A 13,140-nucleotide genomic window follows, 5' to 3' on the forward strand; every position below is an offset into this window, starting at 1 on the left:
AGAATTAGTTCGGGCAACCTTAGAAAAGATATATATCATTAGGCGTCGGCTCTTAGTAGCCCAGTGTAAACAAAAGAATTATGCCGATTCCGACAACGTTTCGGCATGCCCCACCGAAATTTTTTATGTCCTTCTTAGCATTATTAGCACTTCAAACCTCCAAAATATCCTAGAACTTTTAATTCGTCATTCTCTCTTGAAATAACGAAACTCAAGCACGGTTTGCTCATAACCCACTAGCCATAGGATCGAGATGAACATAAAAATACAATCGTAGGCCCTTAAAATTTTTTTAGGATAATTGTTTGACTATAGGCATGGTAAAAGATTTATTAATCACTAATTTGGACATTAATTAAGATGAAAATTGTCTTCGTACAAGACCCGATTGACAACATTTTAAATAGGAGATTTTAACTTTTCAATGATGCGTGGTTTTTCCTAAACATTTAGGTTGATCGGACTACGGAATCGCAGGACCATACAATTGCGAGGCATTTATGGCTTGACCCAATTCTCAATCTCGAGTGACTACCAACGAATTCACTGCTTTGACCAAGCAGAAGACTAGGATGCATCAGGATTATGAAGGGATACAATGAGTTGTCTGCCCTGGTCAGGCGAACAATCAACGTATCGAATTTGAGCCTACCAGAATTGTTTTTCTGTATTAGCCTGATCATAAAGAGCATAATATACCTTGTGTAAACTTTATTGTTAAACACATCGTATGATAATAATGATTTTGACATTTGTCTTCAAACCTCAAAGGTGGCAACTTTTAAGGGTGGTTAGAATATAATAAGCGAGGCTAGTATAATTAGTATGCACCCTACCATGTATATAAACCTGAAATCAATAAAACATAAGTAAAAGAAATTATAATACCTTTATTTATTATCCTTAGACAATTTTAGGAATGAAATTGTTTTTAAGGGGGGTAGATTGTAACGTTCTGGATTTTCGTTATTTTGGATTTCCAAAAACCCTTAAAAATTTTCATTTTAATTAACTTATATTGTCACTTACTGACTATTAACGCTTGATGTTAGCCTATGCACGAGTGGTATCAATAAAGAACCTCACCAATCTGATTAATCAACCGTGGGAAGTCAACGAATCCAGCTGATCACTTAAACACCGAGTTTAGCCACATGATTTGTTCACATGGGGCCCACATCTAGCTGACCTATCATTGATTAATCAAGACAACTATAACTAAATAAAGATCTACCCAAAATTCGAGATAAGTAGGGGTCAGATCTTAATTAACAAACCAAATCAATCTAGTTACTCCTCTAGCCTAAAAATCAACGGTTTAGGGTTATTAAGACCAAATCGCCATTTTCGCTAATTATAAATAGGCCACATTATGAACTTAGATAATCCAAACCTTTATGATTGTGTATGAGAAATCTCGATACCTAATTCATTCTAGATATGCCCCAATTTTTCAAACAAGCTTTAGACCGCCCGTTAGTGGGCCACTAGTTTCGAAACCATACAATAATGTACATCTCACTGGGCTTGACATCCATCGCAGCTGGAGAATCAAGATAATGTAAGTGCTAGGGTTTCTAGCTCCTATAATTGTCAAATTTTGTAGTGCCAAAACCTCTCTTAGAATCTGTGTCTTATCCAGCTCATCTACATAATGAAGACTGCACATCGCTCAAGAACAAAGATCTTTACTTCAAGAAATGCAAGATTACTTGTTCATGTTTATTTACAACATTGATTGTGAATTTAAGCTTTCAAGCTTCAAGAGTTCGAGATTTTCAAAGCTTCGTACAAGTCAAGACAACGTTTCTAGATTTTGATACTCAAGTTCAAGCTTCAATGTTAGACAATTTCAAGCTTCAAGAGTCTCGAGTTTAAGCTTAATCCTATGACAAGATCTTAAGCTTCGTGAACTTCAAAGAACGACTATCAACTGAAGAAAAAGAAGATTCAATGTTCATACATCACTAACAAGGTATAAATGACCTTAGATTGACCTTAGGGTAGGTCATTTTGAATACATAATTCAATTAAGTCATTTTATAAGTGAATAGACTACTTCTCGACTAGTCTTGGCCTCTGTTCGACTAGTCCTAGCACTGGCTCAACCAGTTCAGGAAATTCCTCGACCAGTTCTAAGGTTGTTGCAAAATTTTAAAATTTTTTGTTAAGCCACGACCAGTCCTAGAGACTGCTCAACCGGTCGTGTAAGCAGTGCACGACTCGTCCTCGACCAGTCCTGCAGTCACGACTCAAAGTCCAACGACTAAATCAGGCTCCACACGACCAGTCATGGAGGCCACACGACCAGTTGTGAAGGTCCTACGACTAGTCGTGAAACGACTTTATCTTATCACACTCAAAATTTCAAAAATCTATTGGTCCTACGACCAGTCGTGGTGTCTACAGGACCAGTCGTGAACCAGATTTCTTCACTTATAAATAGAGCACGAATTTCAGAGTTTATCATCCAATTCAAGTTAAATCGATACGTCACTCTGAGAGATAAGTTAGTCATCTTTTTAAGCTATATTGTGCTCATTTAATATTCTCTTAATTTAGCTTTTCTATATTTAATTTTGTATTCTTTATTCCAATCATATTTGAAGAAAGGGATTAAGATTGCCTTTTCTCAGAATCAAAATTAAATAGAGCTAGCCCAACTTGATTTAATTTAAAATCAATTTAGAACCTAGAACCATTTCATAAGTGAGTTTGGACATTGAACTTCTACGTTGAACTTCTACTCCGATTTGGTTCTTCCAGGCTGCATCTAAAGGAGAATATCCAGGTATTTTACATTATTGTAAATTTCTGTATTTTGGTTTCATTGAGATTGTGCTTGAAAAATCTCTCTATTTTGGTTTGTCTGAGGTGATCCAGAAAACTCAGAGTATAGGGTTTTTGAATTGTATAAGCCCACTTGAAAGACACAATTGTGACGGTTTTAGGTGAACCTGGAAAAACATATTTTCATAGTGAACGTTAATATCCATTGTGTGAGGATATTAGAAGTGGAGTAGTTGTGTGGCTGTTTTTCTAAATAGTTGGTGTACACAATCGAACCACTATAATTTCTTGTCTTGTTGTTTGAATGTTTATTTCTTTTTGTGAATGATTGTAATTTTCCTTTTTTGCATTGTGGAGAATGTTGTAATTTCTTTTATGCAAGAGTGGAGAATGTTGTAATAGCCTAGATTTTTTTTCTTACTATTCATTTCTCTATTCATCTGTATTAGTTTGAGTTTTTGATACACAAACCGTTCTAGTAAGGTTGTCTTGCCATAAACCCTTGGTTTTTATGGTGTAAGGTTGTCCTTAGAACAACGTCTATATCAATCTCTCAATACTCGTACATTTGAGGTTGTCTTTAAATTCAGCATTGTGGGATTGTTTATTGCTATCTATATTTAATTTATTTAAATTCTGTTGTTACTTTATTAATTTGGCATAATCCTATTCCCCCCCACCCCCCCCCCCCCCCTCTAGGACATATAGCTCGGCCTTTTCAAGTGGTATCAAAGCCTAATAGCTCATTTTTATTATTATTACCTTTTGGATTAATTTCTTGAGCTAATCGATTTGAGCTTTGTAAGATGTCAAATTTTGATAGCCTATTAATCACTAGGCCTCCACCATTTGATGCCTCCAATTATACCTATTGGAAAGCCAGGATGAGAATTTTCTTAAAATCCATGGATGAGAGCGTGTGGCAAGCCACAGTGACTGATTGGACCCCTCCTACCACTGAAGTAACTGGCATCGATGGATTCAAAACTATGAGAGCTACACCTTACTTCTCCTGGACCACACTTCAGAAAAGTGAGAGTAGTGTCAATGCAAAAGCACTAAATGCAATCACTTGCGCACTATCACCAGATGAATTCAAAAGAATTATATCCTGTGATACTGCAAAGCAAGCTAGAGATATTTTAGAAATGACACACGAGGGAACAACAATTGTCAAGAAATCTAAAGTCCAAATCCTCACAACCAAACTTGAGGAAATACATATGGAGGAAAGTGAAACTTTCATGGACTTTTATACTAGATTGAATGACATTGTTAACTCTATGTGTGGTCTCAGTGATAAATCCCAGAAAGTAAAGTCTATGCAAAGATACTACGCTCACTACCTAAGCGGTTCAATTCAAAGGTGACTACGATCCAGGAACTTCGTGATATAGACAATATGAGGGTAGAAAATTAGTTGGGTCATTACAGACCTATGAGTTAAACTTTAAAGCTCCTAAAGGTAAATCCATTTCCCTTAAATCTTCTAAATGTATTTCTCAAGAAAATAGTAATTCTGATTTAGAAAATTCTAAAGATGATATGACCCTTTTAGCTAAAAAGTTTTACAAAATTTTCAAAAGTAAAAAGAGGGTTGATTTTCAAAAATCTAATGATAAGAAAAGATCTAAATCTAAAACTTGGAAATCTTTAAAAGATAGTCAATATTACAACTGCCATGAATATGGGCATTTAGTAAACAAGTGTACTAAAAAGGACAAACCTAAAAAGAAAGGTATATTGGCTATTTGGGATGAATCTTTTGGCACTGAAGCCTCTTCTGAATCAGAAGATTCTGAAACCGAGTTAGTTAAAGCCCTTATAACTCTAGTCAAGTTCACGTTTTCAAATAATGATGATTCAACTAGTGAAGAAAATTTGAATAGTGATCATGAAAATTAAGAAGATCTTCAAGATGCTTACAATGCCTTATAAAAGGAATGTTATAAAATTACGGTAAAACTAAAACTTCAGAAAGAAAACTATTCCAACTTAAAGAAAATTTTGATACTCTTATTTTAGAAAAATCCCACACTTCAGATTGTTTTTAAGAAAACTAAATGTGATTTAGATTTCAAAATCTCCCTTATTGAAATTCTAAAATATGAAAATAAAAAACTAAAACTTGAAGTCTCTTCACTTTTGAGTTTAAAGGATACATGGAGGTATGCACAAGGTGATCCTAAGTTAGAAAAACTATTATCCAGATCCAGAAAATGTGGCGACCAATCCGATTTGGGCTACAACAAAAATATTCTTCCCAAACGTAAGAATACTCGTCCTAAGTTTGTGAAAGGAGAGTCTTCAAACTCAAAAGAGAAAAGTTCAAATCAAAATTTTCCTAAAAATGTTAAAACTTTTCAATCCTTAAAACCTAAAAGCAACCATATCAACTATAAAAATCAGAATCGTAATCCTTTAGTTGAGAAAATTGTTGATCTACTTAAGGAACTCTTAAAATCCAACTCAAAGGGTCAGTCTTATATCAACTACAAATACAAGAAAACCAACTATACTCCCAAAACTAAAACTATAATGAAATGGGTTCCTAAGGTTACTTGCTTGGTTGCCCACACGGCTTTCAAAGCTTTAAGCCATTCAAAGTAGTACCTAGACAGTGGATGCTCTAGGCACATGACTGGTGACAAAGGTTTATTCACCAATCTTAAAGACATGACTGATGGTTCAGTCACATTTGGTGATGGTAGTAACTGCAGGATTATTGGCCAAGGTACGGTTTAACTTTCTAACATCTTTTTATTTGAGAATGTTTTATATGTAGAAGGTTTAAAACACAACTTATTAAGCATTTCTCAAATATGCGATAAAAATCATAGCGTAAAATTTGCTAACCTACGGTGTGAAATTTTAAATAAAAACGGTTCTGTAATATTAACTGGTCGCAGAACTTCTGAAAACTGCTATATTGTAAGTGACTTTAGCTCATCTAATTTATCGTGTTACATGGTCCATACCGATGAGACCGAGTTATGGCATAAACGCCTTGGACATGCACACTACTGTAACTTATATAGATTGAACAAAAGAGAGTTAGTAAGAGGCTTACCCAAAATACAAAAAATAGATAAAATATGTAGTGAATGTTAAATTGGCAAGAAAACTAGGAGCTCTCACAAAAAGGTGGACTCCAATGCCACATCTAAACTACTCGAACTTCTTCATATGGATCTTACTGGACCAACTAGAATGGAGTGTCGAGGTGACAAAAAGTATATTCTGGTAATCGTTGATGATTTTACTGGATATACTTGGGTAGTCTTCTTAAGAGACAAATCAGAAACTCTCGATGAAGTTAAAAGGGTACTTAGACGCATCCAAACTGAAAAAGAGACTCAAGTCTGTAAGATCTGTAGCGATCATGGATCAGAATTTGAGAATAGCGGTTTTGAGAAGTTTTGCAGTAACTAGGGAATATCACATGAATTCTCTATGCCCAAAACACCACAACAAAATGGTATAGTTGAAAGAAAAAATAGAGTGCTTCAAGAAATGGCAAATATAATGTTAAACAGTATGAAGCTCCCTAAAAATCTTTGGGCTGAAGCCGTAAATACAGCGTGTTATATAATTAACCGCGTTTAAATGAGAAAATTAAATAGTAAAATAGCTTATGAAATGTGGTTTGATAAGAAGCCTACTGTTAAATACTTTCGAGTTTTTGGCAGCAAGTGCTATATTTTATGTGACCGAGAAAATCTAGAAAAATTTGACACTAAAAGTGATGAAGGGGTATTCTTAGGGTATGCTCTGAATAGTCGAGCATATCTGGTTCTTAATAAGAGGACCGGTGTGATACAAGAGTCTATCAATGTGGTTATTGACGATCACTTGAATACGCTTGTCTTAAGTTCAGATAATGATGAAGTACTTCTAATTGATAAACCAGATTCTTCATCAAGTCAAAATAATTCTGAACTAAGGACTGTTAAAGACCATCCAACTAATCAAATTCTTGAAAACCCTCTCACTGGTATACGCACTCGTAGACAACTAGAAGATGTGTGTAACTACGTGTGCTTTACATCTCAGATAGAGCCGGATAACGTAAAAGAAGCTCTTATTGATGAAAACTGGATAGTTGCGATGTAAGAAGAGCTTAATCAATTTGTTAGAAATGATGTTTGGTACTTAGTTCCTAAACCTAAAGGTAAACACATTATCGGAATTAAATGAATTTTCAAAAATAAGTCTGATGAACTTGGTAATATAATTCGAAACAAGGCTAAACTAGTTATACAAGGGTACACTCAAATTGAAGGCATTGATTATGATGAAACCTTTGCCCCAGTAGCTCGTCTTGAATCAATCAGACTATTTATATCCATTGCTTGCTTTAGAAAGTTCAAAATTTATCAAATGGATGTAAAGAGTACTTTTTTAAATGGCGATTTGCATGAAGAAGTGTATGTTGAACAACCAATGGGTTTTGAAGACCCTAAGAATACTGATCATGTCTATCGCTTAAAAAAGGCTCTCTACGGTTTAAAATAAGCTCCCAGGGCATGGTACAAAAAATTAACTAAGTTTTTACTAACTCATAACTTTATAATGGGAAGTGTTAACAAGACATTTTTTGTAAAGAAACATAATGATCACATTTTAATAGTGTAAATATATGTTGATGATATTATTTATGGATCTACCTGTGCTAACATGACTGTTGAGTTTGTAGATCTTATGAAATCTAAGTTCGAAATGAGCATGGTTGGGGAATTAAATTACATCTTAGGGTTGCAAGTTAAACAGCAACCTGATGGTTTCTTTATTTCTTAAACTAAATATGCTCTGAACTTAATTAAAAAGTACGGATTTGAGAATGAGAAGAATTTTAATACTCCTATGAGTACGACCTTAAAACTCTCAAAGGACTCTATAGGTAAGAGAGTTGATCCTAAATTGTATCGCAATATGATAGGTAGTTTGTTGCATTTAACTGCAAGCCGACCTTGAAATTGCGGTAATGACTGCTTTAGTTGAAGTAGGAATATGCCAATATGTCCTAGAGGGGGGTGAATAGGACTTTTCAAATATTTTATGGTTATTTCAAATCCTATCAATCTAATCCTGAGTATGTATCAGGATTCCTTTAGAGTAACTTTAATGGCTTCCAAGCCAAATAGAGGATTCAATCATAAAATTACTTTGAAAGATTAACAAGATACAAATCAGAGTTTATGATGGATGTGACTGCGTGTGAGATGTGATCTCAGATAATCAAATATGAAAGCTTATAAGGAAATCACACAAGGAATGAAGGACAATAACAAACTTAAACACAATCATTTTTATAGTAGTTCGACTACTTGTCTACTCCACTTTCGGTGGACGCACTCAACCTTTGAGTGTACCAGATTTCACTAAGGGAGGTTTCATAACAGGTTCACCTCAAACCGGAGGTTTTAAATCAGGTTCACCTCTGACCAGTACAACCTACACCTAGGCTGACACAACGTGTCCACACGACATAGTTTATGCTCCCATGAGTAAGGGTCAACACATAGCACCCGATTTTAGGCCACACCGGCCAAGGATCCACTCGAGGAGCCTCACAAGTTTATACTCCCATGAGCAAGGGTCAACATAAAGCACCCAACTTTTAAACCACCCTGGTCAAGGACCGACTACAAGGACCTAGAGTTTCTACTCTCCACAGAGTAAGGATCAACATACAGTACCTAACTTTTAGACCACCCTGGTCAAAGACCTACTACAAGGAGCTAGAGTTTATGCTCTCCACAGAGCAAGGGTCAACACAAAGCACCCCCATGTACACTCCCACCGGAGGCCTCCTCCTTGGGCTTGCAAGGGGTGAGAAACAACTTAGACCCAATCCTACAAAAAGGAATGATCACAAGGGTCCTTCGGACTCTAATGACTTACAGATAAGTAGATGAGCCCCATTCACCACATTGTCAAAGATCTCCTCCTTTTTTGATGAAGAGTCTTCTGCTTCCTTGATCCGCAACTCAAAAGATGTACCAATACATGGCGATAGGTTGGGTCAAGGTTATGATGGAATCCTACTTTCTTAAATGTTTTCCTATAAGGAAGATAGAGCAATTCCAACCATTTATGCATTCAAGGCATCCCAGCTTGATGATTTGCCATTAAGGTGGCAGCTGGAAGATCCTTAAATGCAGAAGTTCATTCCCCAATCCACTCTATTGAATGTCAATGATGAGGGTGGATTGGAGGATGAACTTCCATGAGAGAAAAGGCTTTCGGTATATGATTTAAGGTTAAACACTCAAAAGCACTCTTTTCTTCCTCTACCAGCAACTAAGGGCAAGCTCTAATTAAAAAGGCAAAAGGTTCCAACGGATATAAAACGGTCACATTTATGACAGAATTCGATATCATCGAGCAGGGTCGATATCATCGAGCGTATACTCTCAATTGTATCGACTGACCACTCATGACACGAACTCAAATGTCAAACGCTTTTGAAACATTTTGTCGGCTGGTCGAGGGAATCGAACGTGTGTCGATGTTATCGGATTTCGAACTCTAATTTCATCGACACAAGGTTCGATTCCTCGACATTTGAAAATGTGATCGACTTGCCTTTGAAATATTTTAGGTCTAAAACATGATCGAGACACACTCGATATCATTGGAATTTGAATGTCGATGATATCGATGGCAGTGTCGATGCATCGATAAATCCAAAGATTTTTCCAGTGAGCTTGCTAGAAAATTTTGTCCACTCTCGATGCAATCTACCCAGCCTCGATATAATCAAAATTTGAATGTCGATTTTATCGGGTGACCTTCGATCCAAGATAAAACAACCTAAAAATATTGTTAGGTAAACTGTGTGTCTAAACCGATATCATCGAAGGGCTTTCGATATCATCGAATTTTTAATTCGAATGATATCAAGGAGCACTTCGATATATCAAAGTTTACATGATTTTCCTTAGCAGAACTTTGGACACAATAGATATGATGTCAATTTTATCGAGTCAACTTCGATAGTCTTGAGATTCAAATTTTGATGATATCGATAGGTATATCAATACATCGATAATTCCGTCCAGAGACTTATGTGGTTGCTGGATATCTTATGTCCTCATTTCGATAATATCGAGTGAGCTGCGAGGACATCGACAACAAGTTTCGATTTTATCGAACAGTCTATCGATAAATCGACATAGGTAGAAAACTTACAGATTTTCCTGAAGTTTGAAAAGTTTTCTAACCTAAAAACTCTAGGATGTTCTAACCAATTTTAAGAGTTTTAATCACCTGGTGTTTTGGGACATAGGATGTGACGCTAAGTTTTACCTATGGCAAGTTTGGGCACACATCCAGTTGAGGCAGACGCTTGATCAATCTTCCTATGGGGCTCCACTGTCTAGCAAAATCAACACTCACACTAATTGACAAACCAAGGTACTTTCAATCTCCCCCTTTATCAATTACGTGACAAAAACACCAAAACACCCTAGAACAATTTCTAGACAGACACCCCAAATTGTGTGTATATGTATTTTACACAATTTTACAATATCTAGTGGATACACACACACACACAATCAATAGCTGCTCCCCCTAGCAGCATTCTCCCCCTATCTTGTTGCAGTCGCTCCCCCTAACACCTGCACCATTCACAAGCAAATACACACACAATTGTTCCTTCGGAGTTTTGATTTGTTCTCCCCCCTTTTTGTCAGTCATTGGGAAAGGATAACATAACAGTTGATATTGACTGAAGTTGAAGCAATTGAGAGAATCATCATTTAGAGAGCATATGCATATAAATAGATAGATATAAAATAAACATCTCAGTATAAAAAACCGTGTATGCATAGTAGACCATGTAGAGCAGTGAGATAAGCAAATAATCTAAGGATCAACACATCACATGCATCACAGTTGATAGAAACCAGATAAAATAGGGCATCTCAAAATAAAAACATGGCAGTGAGTATGTGTGAATTATACCCAGCCATATCCAAAATGTATATACTGCCCAAGATTGGAAGTAGAACAACAGATATCCAAAAAGAAAATACCAAGCCCATTCATGGGCACCCAAAACCAACCACAAATATCTAGCCCATCCATAGGCATATACAACACAACACAAAAAAACTGTCAGACTGTGTAGGTTAGTAAGCCATTACATACACTCATGCAAATGTAGGGCATACAAAAATATACCCATGCCCTTCCGTTGAGATAAGAGTAAGGTGTATGTGACGACATATAGACTATCTATTTTAAGGCAAAGGTACGAAGGAGGATGGTACAATATCATCACGTCAGTAGGTGAGCAAATCCACCAATTGTTACACCGTTTGTTGCACTCCATTTACCAGGCATTCCAAGACAGTAAACCATGCATTCACAGACTCCTTTAGCTAGGGCGACATCTCACTGTATTGCTCCAATCCTATCTTGATGGAGCTTAAACCTTTTCGCATGCCTGGGCTCTGCTGTGGATGGAGCTTGATAAGGAGCAGGAGGTTCATCCCCAGCCATTCCAGTCCCTTCAGTGGGAGCATCGCCTTCTCCTCCTTCTCCTTCTCTGTGAATTCCTTCCTCTGGTGGGTCTTAGGGAAACTTGTGGAACTTTAAATCCATCCTTCGAATGTTGTTCTTGTTGAAGAGATGAAGGGGAAGTTCTAGATCGTTGGTAGTTTGAAAGCCGATAGCATTACACACAGTGTGAATGATCCAGGGATAAGGCAAGTGTACATCCTGAGATGTATGAATGACATATAATAGCTGATGCACAATTAGAGTAGGAAGGCAGACCTTGATCCCAAAGGCTATGGAGTATACTATCGTGGTCATGAACTCAGTGCGATCGGAACAGTTGGTACTCCTAGGATATATATTAGAGGCGAAGACACCATCCAAAATACGAAATCATGGTTCCATGAATTTAAATTTTAATGCATTGCCTTGGTACTAGGGAATATCACGACTATGGCAGAGGAACTTCGTGACCATGGATTGAGTTTCAACATTTTCAAGATCCATATCCAGAAGACTAACAGGTGATAGAGTAAGATCAAAGATTTGTGCAATAAACTCAGGGGTAATCTCCACATCATCACCATCAACAGAGATAGTGATGGAAGGCGGATCAGACACTGGAGAATGACAAGAAGCAAAAAAGTTGTATGTCTGTTCATAGTGACATGGCCCACCAAAGCCAAGGACAGGAAACCAGTCAATTACATCAAAAGGGGGTTCCAGATTATACGGTCTGAGACAGTCCCTGTCTACCTTCCTCTCATGGATAAGCTTCCTACCAGTGTATTTGGCCAAAGCCGGATTCACCCAAGCCAGAGGAGGTGCCGATGCTTCTGATTGGGACCGACCACGTGAAGCCTGTCTAGTTCATTGGCATGAAGGAGTCCCGAGTTCAGGAGCCCTTGCTCTTTCTTTTACAATAAGAACGTTTTGTCTGGAAGATCTAGAAGATTCTCCAGGACCAAACACCTTTCCTTTGTCCTTTCCCATTTGTTGACACTTACAGACAGATTTGAGAGATTTGGGGATAATCGAACAAAATTTCTTCTTGAGAATCTGAAAATACCTAATCCAAAAACAAGATGGAATCTTGAAAAGAAGAAATTGAAGGGGTAACACCGGTTTTAAATGGCGTCTAGGGCTTCCTGATGAAGCAACGTGCAGACCGGCCCAGAGGAATGAGCAGGGAAGAAGAAAAAAACTATTTTTCAGTGAAATGCAATTTTTCCCGCTCGATTGCCTTTTATCGGGCAGCAATCTTCGATAACATCGACCAGTGTTTCGATGATATCGAAAGAACTCATTTGATGTTATCGAAACTATCTTCGATATTATTCTCAATCATATGACTTCCTATTCCAAAGAGGCGTCGACGATATCGACCATGATCGATTTAATCGAGAATCCATATGACTTATCGACAAACATATCGAAGGTGAATATTTTTCAGCATTTCGACACACACCCATGTATAATGTAGTGTATCTTCATGTCAATCTGTATACACCACAAAAAAAAAAACATTTTGTACAAGCATTGTACAAATCAAAAGTATAAACATTGAGATGTTTATATACAAAAAGATTGAGGTGAGGAACCTCAAATGTGTCATTAAGAGTTCAGCAAAATTGCACCTTTTTTAGCAACTATCCAGATCTAGATGCAAGATCTGGACTTGTTTTTCCATGTTTAATATTTCTAGGCATATGAGTCAGTTCTTTCTTTGCCTTTAATGACATAGTAGTGGTTATTTGTGCGACCACCCTTCATCACTGATTTACCTGATAGGTTTAGGATTTCACATTCCTATTTGTTGAACATAACCACATGCTCATTATC

Source organism: Magnolia sinica, chromosome 7, assembly GCF_029962835.1.
Source record: "Magnolia sinica isolate HGM2019 chromosome 7, MsV1, whole genome shotgun sequence".
NCBI lineage: Eukaryota > Viridiplantae > Streptophyta > Magnoliopsida > Magnoliales > Magnoliaceae > Magnolia > Magnolia sinica.